This window comes from Rhinopithecus roxellana, chromosome 6 (assembly GCF_007565055.1).
Source record: "Rhinopithecus roxellana isolate Shanxi Qingling chromosome 6, ASM756505v1, whole genome shotgun sequence".
Lineage (NCBI taxonomy): Eukaryota > Metazoa > Chordata > Mammalia > Primates > Cercopithecidae > Rhinopithecus > Rhinopithecus roxellana.
Window position 1 is genome coordinate 81,305,694 of NC_044554.1, and position 8,287 is coordinate 81,313,980.

Here is an 8,287-nt window from a genome sequence, read left to right on the forward strand (position 1 = left end):
ACTGCAGCACCTTCAACTGGGTTCTGTTATTATTGTTCCTACCACTAAAACTTCCATTTGACATTGATGGAGATTTCGGGAGGCTCAGAAAAGTGAGGGCCCATCAGCACTCATGCCAGCACCGAACCTTAGGTTTTTGGCCAGGTGGGGATCCTGAGGAGCCAGTTGCTGAGGATCAGGACCTGGGAGGCACCCACTGCACAGTTATTTTATTTATGTGATTCTACCTTCTCAGCAATGCTGTCCATAGGCACCGTGGCTGTCCTTACACCCTCAAGGAGGAACTGGAGACTTAAAGGTGCAGGGATCCTCCAGGGAGGCCTGCCTGGGAGATGGACGGGATGCAGCTGCCTCCACCGGCTGCTTCTCCAGCATCCACCACTGTCTCCTGGGTGTGGGCCTAGCCTTGGAGAACCAGCTCGATCCCTTGCCCCCTGTGTCCCCTCTGTGGTCATTTGTTAATTGTGCTTTCCTTTCCCAAAGTCAACAGAACAATGCACAAAGCCCCTTTCATTCTGGAGAGCCTATTTATTTGTTTAGATAGAGCTTCAGAGAGTTGGCAGTCCTCACTCAGCTACCCGCTGCCCATCCCAGGCAGGAAATGGAAACCCCCACACAATCGGCCTGTTGTGTAAAGCACAGCGATGACCATCAGGAGGTGGCTCAGCCTCCTGGGATAGGGGTGTCTGCTCGCTATGCAGCATCTCCAAATGCTCCCTAGTTACTAGAATCAGTGTGCTGTCCCCCTCCAAGGGTTTCCTTAACAGCCCATGTGCTGACACATGGTTCTCAGCCTTTTTCTGCCTCCATGCTACTCACACTAAACCCTCTGGTCAATGTCAGTGTCGCCTCTCTGATGGTCAGTGATGCTCCTTTTGTCCGTGAGGGCAGCACCCAAGGAAGGGCTGGGAAAGTTCTCTCCTCCCAGAGTTCTGGTTCATAGGGAGTCATGGAGAAGGTCCCAGAATAGAAATATCCTACACCCCCACAAACCAGCCACATAGCGCCCCTTGCCTGGGGACTGAGCCCAGCCCACGCCCTCGGTGCTCTTCTTCCTAGGTTTAAATTCAGAGCCCTGTTGCCTGAGTTGACCCTGCTCTCACCTTGAATGCACTGGCAGATTTCCATGGGCTTCCAGTACCTCCTCTGTGCCCAGTGGGACCTGGTTCTGGGGACAACAGCAGGAGTGAAGAGGGGGTGACAAACTGTCCCTAAAGAGCCAATTGATGTTGAGTGCATGGGGAAGGAAACAGCATGATCTGTGGGTACACACAGGCCATGGGGGGCTAATAGGGAAGGATATGGCTGGGCTCCTTGGGGGCTCATGAGGCACATGGAGCACCGTGCTCAAAGGCTGAGACACTAATGGGGAAACGGGTGCGTTTAACACACTGACAGCTTTTAAAATGTGCCCTGAGGCAGGTGCCCGAGCTAATCTGCGGTCAAAAGAGATGTGTGATATTGATCCCTCCATGGGTAGATGAGGCAGCACCACAGACTGAATACTCACCCAGCATCAGTATCACGCATCCTGATTTTCAAAGTCATCATTCGAATGGGGTTGTATCTACTTTTTAAAGATGAGGAGATTCGCTGGGCGCGGTGGCTCACGCCTGTAATCCCAGCACTTTGGGAGGCCGAGGTGGGTGGATCACGAGGTCAGGAGATCGAGACTATCCTGGCAAACACAGTGAAACCCCGTTTCTACTAAAAATACAAAAAAATTAGCTGGGCGTGGTGGCGGGTGCCTATAGTCCCAGCTTCTCAGGAGGCTGAGGCAGGAGAATGGCATGAATCCAGGAGATAGCGGAGCTTGCAGTGAGCTGAGATCGCGTCACTGTACTCCAGCCTGGGCGACAGAGCAAGACTCCATCTCAAAAAAAAAAAAAAAAAAAAAAAAAAAAAAAAAAAAAAAGATGAGGAGAGTCAGTAATGATTTTGCAGATGCACTAGAGCTAGTGGATGGCAGGAGCCCCTATCTCTGCTTGAGGGTGTCTGTCGTAGTCCCTAGTCCATTTAGTGTTGTTATAACAGAATGCCTGATGCTAAATAATTTATAAAGAAAAGAGAGTTTTTTTGTTGTTGTTGGGGAATTGCTTTCTGGCAAAACCTGAAAAGCCTGCTAGACAAATTCTAAAAGAGCTCTAACACTTAAGAAAAGAGGTTGATCTGGCTCATGGTTCTGGAGGCTGGGAAGTCCAGGAGGCATGGTGCTGGCTTCTGGTGAGGGCCTTGTGCTGCACCCTAACATGGCACAGAAGCAACAGGGGAAGCAGGCATATGCAAAAGGCTAGCTATGAGAGGCCGTCTCAATCTGCTGCAACCCGCTCTTGCGAGGGTGAGTCCATTCCCATGAGAAGTGACTCAGTCTTGTGAGAATGGCATTAACTCATTCATGAGGGTGAGTTCTCAAGACCCAAACACCTCCTGTTAGGCTCCACCTCCTAACACATGAACTTCTGGGGGACACACTCAAAATGTAGCAGTGTCCTTGTCCTCAGGCACCCCTCAGGTGGGGTGAAGGCTGGGCACAACAAAATTGGTGTGAAGACTCATCCCAAATGAATGGCGCACCCTCTTCCCTGTAGGAGCATCCACACAGCAGCTCCAAGCACTCAGTGTCCAGGGCCAGCAAGCTGCATGTGTGGCACCACTGGGCTCCCGAGAGGGCTGGGGGCTGCCAATGATATTTGCACTTCCCTTCAAGGCACCGAGGCAGCGAGACTCTGAGGATGATGCCCAGAGGGAGAGTTTGGATGAGGTCCAGGAGGAAAGAAAGCTGAAGCCTTTTTGGGCAGGTGAGGGAGATGGCAGGGGCTTGTGATTTTAGAGACTGTGTGAAGTGAGATTGGACACTCAGCTGGGTCAGCCCAGAGGCTGAGTCCTGAGGTTGGTCTCAGGGCAGCTCCGGGAGACCCCACGTGCCCCTTCTGCAGGATGCTTTCCTCTCCTCGAGGCCCATCAGTGTGGAGTGGAGCGTCCACCACGGCCCCTGAGAACTTGACACTGAGGGCACTGGGGATGCCCAGCAGGGCAGTGCCCAGCCTCAGCATGCAGGCTTGATGGTCCCAGGAGGACGCTCCAGCACCTCCCCTGCCATCCTCACCAGGGCTGGGAGGTGGAGATGAGCACTGGTGCTGTCCATGCAGTGCCCTTGGTTCCACATCTGGATTTCCCAGCCAGCAGGATGGGGTTTCAGGAGTTCCCTTAGAGAACCAGCTAATTCAATCTTATTAATCAGATGAGAATCAAAGGTCCTGGGTGGGGAAGTGAAAAGCTGAATGCTACAGACATATGGAGGTGGTAGGGGCTTCTCCAGCCACCTGGGAAAGGGCTCTGGATGTGAGTCCCTGCTCTGCCAACCTAAGGAGGGCTCTGTCCATTTTCCTGACACTCCCAGGGCCTGAGGAATCCTTGACGCCTCCTCTAGGTGTAACCCATGTCCCTGTGTGCGTCCCAGGGGTCATCCTCAAATACTGCTGTGGTCTTGGTGTCCAGAGTCTTCTTAGCAGGTGGGACTCTCCTGTCTTCACCAGTCTGTTGGGATCAGCTCAGCCAGCCTGGTTAAAGGGTAAGTGGCTCTGAACTTTACTGTAGAACTTACTTTGTTTTCCTCATAACTTTCTCTTTCCATGTCTGCAGCTGCCATTGTGTGGGGCTCCTCGAGGATGGGGACCCTGTTCTCTCAGCTCCGCCCCCCAGCAGTGAGTCATGGTCTCTCTAAAGACCCATGGCCTTGAAGCAAACATCACCAGGTGCACCCAGCAAGGCTGGTGTCATCTCTGGATTCTCTTTATGACGCTGTGGGAATACAGGAAGATAAAGCTCAAAGTGGAGGGAAATTTTTGGTAGCTTTGGGTGTTGGAAGTGGTGCAGCTCCCCAGGACCCCAGCCCCTCAGCAAAGCCGCCCTCAGGTACTGTGTGTGGGCTCTAGCAAGTCTGTTGATTCTCATGGGGTAATGCCCTCCTCGAATGTTACTCTTTGCAGTTTACATAATACTAGACACACGTTATTTTCCTTTATCTTCATACAACCCTACGTTTTCAGCATTCTGGGGATTACCACAAGCCCCACTATCTGGTGCCCAGAAAGACACGGGGACACCCTTGGAGAGGAGCACTTGGCCTCTTTGCTGTCCTTGGACTTGGTGCAGGATGGTGGGTGCTGGGTGTGGTGGATGGGCCTGGGCAGCAATGATGGTGCCATTTACTCTTCTCCACTTACCTCCAAGGTTCTTCATGGTCTGTGACTCCAAGGTTTGAAATGATCTCATTTACCCCACATGATAGGTGTGGCCCTTCCAGATGAGGAGTTCAACAAGACTACATGGTAGAGCAGTCAGATAATCCACTAGAAAGAAGACTCAAAATAAGAAGTAACCACAAAATAAGGTGATTTATAAGGATGCATTGTTTCACTAGAGAGGCATTTTACTGAGTAAAGAGCACTGGGTTTTTAATCTCAGAGTCAACTATAGTTAGGGTTCTGCTGTTTGTCTAAAGATCTTGGTCAAGAGTGTCTCCTTTCTTCCCTTGTAAAGGGGTGAATGGGAATCCCCACCCTAGAATCTCTATGACATTATGAAGCTGGAAGTAAATAAGGGACATAGACAACCTTTCAAAATCAGCAAGGGTTGTCCCAATAGGGTGTTGGCCGATTTGTCTACAAGATTTATTTCATGAAAGAATATCTCAGTTGGGCTGAATCTGGATCATTCTTTTGACCTGTACTGAGGAAAAGACAGGAATTTGAGTGCATTTAGGGTGAGCTGGCATTTTTCAGTTCTCGCCTCTCCACGCAATGATGCTGTCTGCTGGCCCCAAAGACACTGTGTTTGCCATCCCTGACCAGAGCCTCGTCAGAGCCTGCTGCAGCTGGGGGCTGGGCTTGTCTAAGAGCTGGGAGCCACTGGTCCCAAGTGGGCATTACAGGGTTAACTTGTGTCTGTGGCCAAGGCATAGAATCAAAGTAGGATGAGTCACCTCTTGTGCATTTCTTATTTTAGCCCTCCTGCCACTTTAGTAGTTTCTGATGTTTAATTTCCTCGTTTCATTCCAGAGACAGAGAATGCTGATTCACTATGCAGTGAAACATGCCTAACGTGTCAACAGCTAATGCCCAGTGACAGAGTGGTTGTCTGGGCAACAGAAGTAGTCACCCACGCAAACACTTAAAGGTGAGCTGTGAGAGTTAAGCAAGCGGGAGCTTTTCACTGAGTGAACTCACGTCCACACGGGGTGCGTGTTCAGACTCACGCGGCAGCTCCAATGATGGGGAAGGTCGGAGAAATTCCAGGCTCTGAGAAGTCCCAGACAGCATTCCAGCGCTCATTCCTAATTTTGTATTCAGGTTCCTTAAAACAAAAACTTCAGTATGAGACATTCAAACCCTTTGCATGTTACAGTCTGCAAAGTTGGAAAAGCATTTCCTTCCTTAGTGTCTCGGAGTTGCCCTAAATACTTTCTTTCAACCAGCAGGATAGGGGACACTAGGTTTTTGTGACTACTTAAGTCTTGGCAGCAGGAATGGGGCCCCAGAAGGCGCTAGTATTTCTGGAACAACCGATATCAGGGCAGGTGTCTTGTGCTTGGGCCCTTTGTGGGCCACTTGCCTGGAGTTATGGGACAGGGATAAGCATGTTCCCGCCCCTGAGGAGGTCACGGTCAGTAGGGGAGGCTGCACAGACAAAACTCAACCCCTGGATGATGGCTGCGGCTCTGGATGGTCCGGAGGCCCAAGAAAATATTGGGCAAGAGTATTTCTTTTCTTCCTCTGTAAAGGGAGTAATGGGAATTCACACACTACAGTCACTGTGACAGGATGCACGGTTTGGGGTGTGCAGGGGACCTGAAGAGGCCACTGCATCCCAACTTTCTCTTCTGCTGATTATTTTGTTTAAATAACTTCTCATGGATATTGCTTATGAGCAGATGCCTTGCAAGGTGGGCTGGGGAATGGACATGAAAATACATAAACCATCATCTCTGGTTGTGGAACTCGAGGTCAGGTGTGCAGAGGGCTGAGCACAGGTGAAACTGAGTCTCCAGGTTGGGGCATGAGCCGGGGTCTGAAAGGGGCTCTCCCTGTACTGGCAGGGAAGATTCTCTTCTTCCCTGCTCTGTGGTTGCACATGGCCTGCCAACCCTTTCTCTGTCACACCATGATGTAGTCTTGGGTTGCCCACTCATCAATCTCTGGCATCTGTGGTCCTCCTCAACGAAGGACACATGTTGGGTCATCTTTGTCTCTGATCTTTGTCCTTGCTGTGTCTGACCATGCTGGTGGTCAGGAGGGAGCTAAGCTCACAGGTGTTTGGCAGGGCAAAGGCCTGGGCTGAGACTCTACAATCTTGGGCTTGAGTTTTCCCATCTGTAGGACAGGAGCAGGGCCAGCATCCAAGGTCTGTGGTGAGGACTGGTTGAAGGCCACACTGGGGTCCTGGATGTGGCTAGCCGACCAGGGCTGGGTGTCTCACTGGCTCGCAACAGGGAAGAATAGAAATTCAGAGTAAATCAATGGGAACTTTACAGCAATTAGGCAGAGTAATTTCATATCTGTTGAATCTAACAAAAATTGGGATTTGTGTTTTGTCGTCATTTCATTTTTCTAGGACCTTATTTATTTTACAAGGGGAACAGTTTTCAATAGAATGGATATTAAAACACACACCTGGATCCCTTTACCACAAGTTCTTTGAGAGGCACCATCAAGGACAGTGAGCTAATGCAGGTAACTCAGGTAACAGGACAGTGAGCTAATGCAGGTAACACAGGTGACAGAGTCATGGGATAATACAGGTAACACAGGATAGTGAGTTAACTCAGGTAATGTAGCTAAGCCAGGTAACCCAGCTTACACAGCCAACACCTGGCAGTGGGCTAACATAGTTAACTCAGGTGCTCAGCTCAGGCACATCCCCAAGGTCCCCCCATGAGGTGGTCTGGTGGCTGTCTACATGTACTCCTGGATGTCTGTATCCTGGTGCTAGGGAACCTGGCAGGAGAGGGAACCCTCAGACCCTCCCTCAGCCACACAGGGCAGACATCCTCCACGTGGCTTCTTCACCTGTGGCTGTCAGTTGAGTGGTGGGCAAGGCCATGCTCGGGATAGTCTACCTGGTCCTCGGTGAGGCCCAGCCCCACTGAGAAGCATTTGGGGTCTATTTATTTGCTCAGCCTGTCTGCTGCTATTTGTCACATGCTAGTATTGGTGCGGCAGCTGCTTCTCTGAGTCCTAGAACAGGAAAGTCCTGGAGACAAGGCCTTTGCCAATGGGGTACCCTGCAGCCTGGAAGGGAAGGTTCCTGTGTGGTCCAGCCCTAGTGGCAGAAACTTGGGTCTGCTCTGTGTGTTGTGTCTACAAGTGTCTGTTTGGCTCCTCATTGACAACAGGAGTCTAAGAGATTCCTAACAACTGACTAAACAACATAGAGTCTGAGCAAACGTTACAGAAATGGGGGAAATTGCAACGAAATTCTGGAAAGGAAACATGCTCAACGGAGACAACATGGAATCTTGCTTTTGAAGGAAGGGGTGGGGTGCTGTCTGGAAAGTTCTAGAAGACAAAGCACTAGCAAAAGGCAAGAACATATTGTGAATGACAAAGGAGAGGAATTTGCATTTTTTTTTTTTTTTTTTTTTTTGTCCACTGGGACAATCCTGTACTGAAGAGAGCATGGGGCTCTGGGCAAACCCTGCTCTCCCTGAATCTCATTATTTTCAGTCTGTAGTAGGGCAGCAGTGGGTAAAATGCCACTAACGTCCCTTCCAGGACCAACGCTGGGGGAGTTTTCTTTGAAGGGACACAGTGGCTGCTCCTTTCCACCCTGATGGCTTCCTCACGCCTTTTCCTTCCTTGCCAACCCACATCATCTCCCTGGGACTTTGCTTGTAGTCAGCTCAGATGCTGCCTCCATGCCTGCATTCCGACTGTGCTGTAAACACATAGGATTCTTGCTGGATAGGGTGGAGGGGGCTGGGTCTTACCCCTCCTGAGAGAAGCCTATGAATTCTGACTCAGTGAGTTAAGGAGAAACACTCCTTAGGTGTGGAGAACATATATGCCGCTGTGTTGCAGGTCGTGCTGGGCAGCACTTAAGTCTTCTCCAGGAGCCCCAGGAGCAGCCGCCGGGGGATGAGCTGCACGTGGTCCAGTAACCTGTGTTACGCTTGCAGGATGTTAGGGCCTTCAAGTTGATTTAGCTAAAAAATATTCACACTTCCTTAGCAGCAAAAATATTCTTTCTCAAACGACATCTTACATGGAGCCTGAATATATAAAATTCC

At 50.4% G+C, this 8,287-nt stretch overlaps 1 pseudogene; it reads right to left on the reverse strand.

Annotated features, from left to right (window-relative positions):
• Window positions 1-2,086: 2,086 nt before the first annotated feature.
• LOC115898456 lies at window positions 2,087-2,153 on the reverse strand (annotated as a pseudogene).
• Window positions 2,154-8,287: the final 6,134 nt, after the last annotated feature.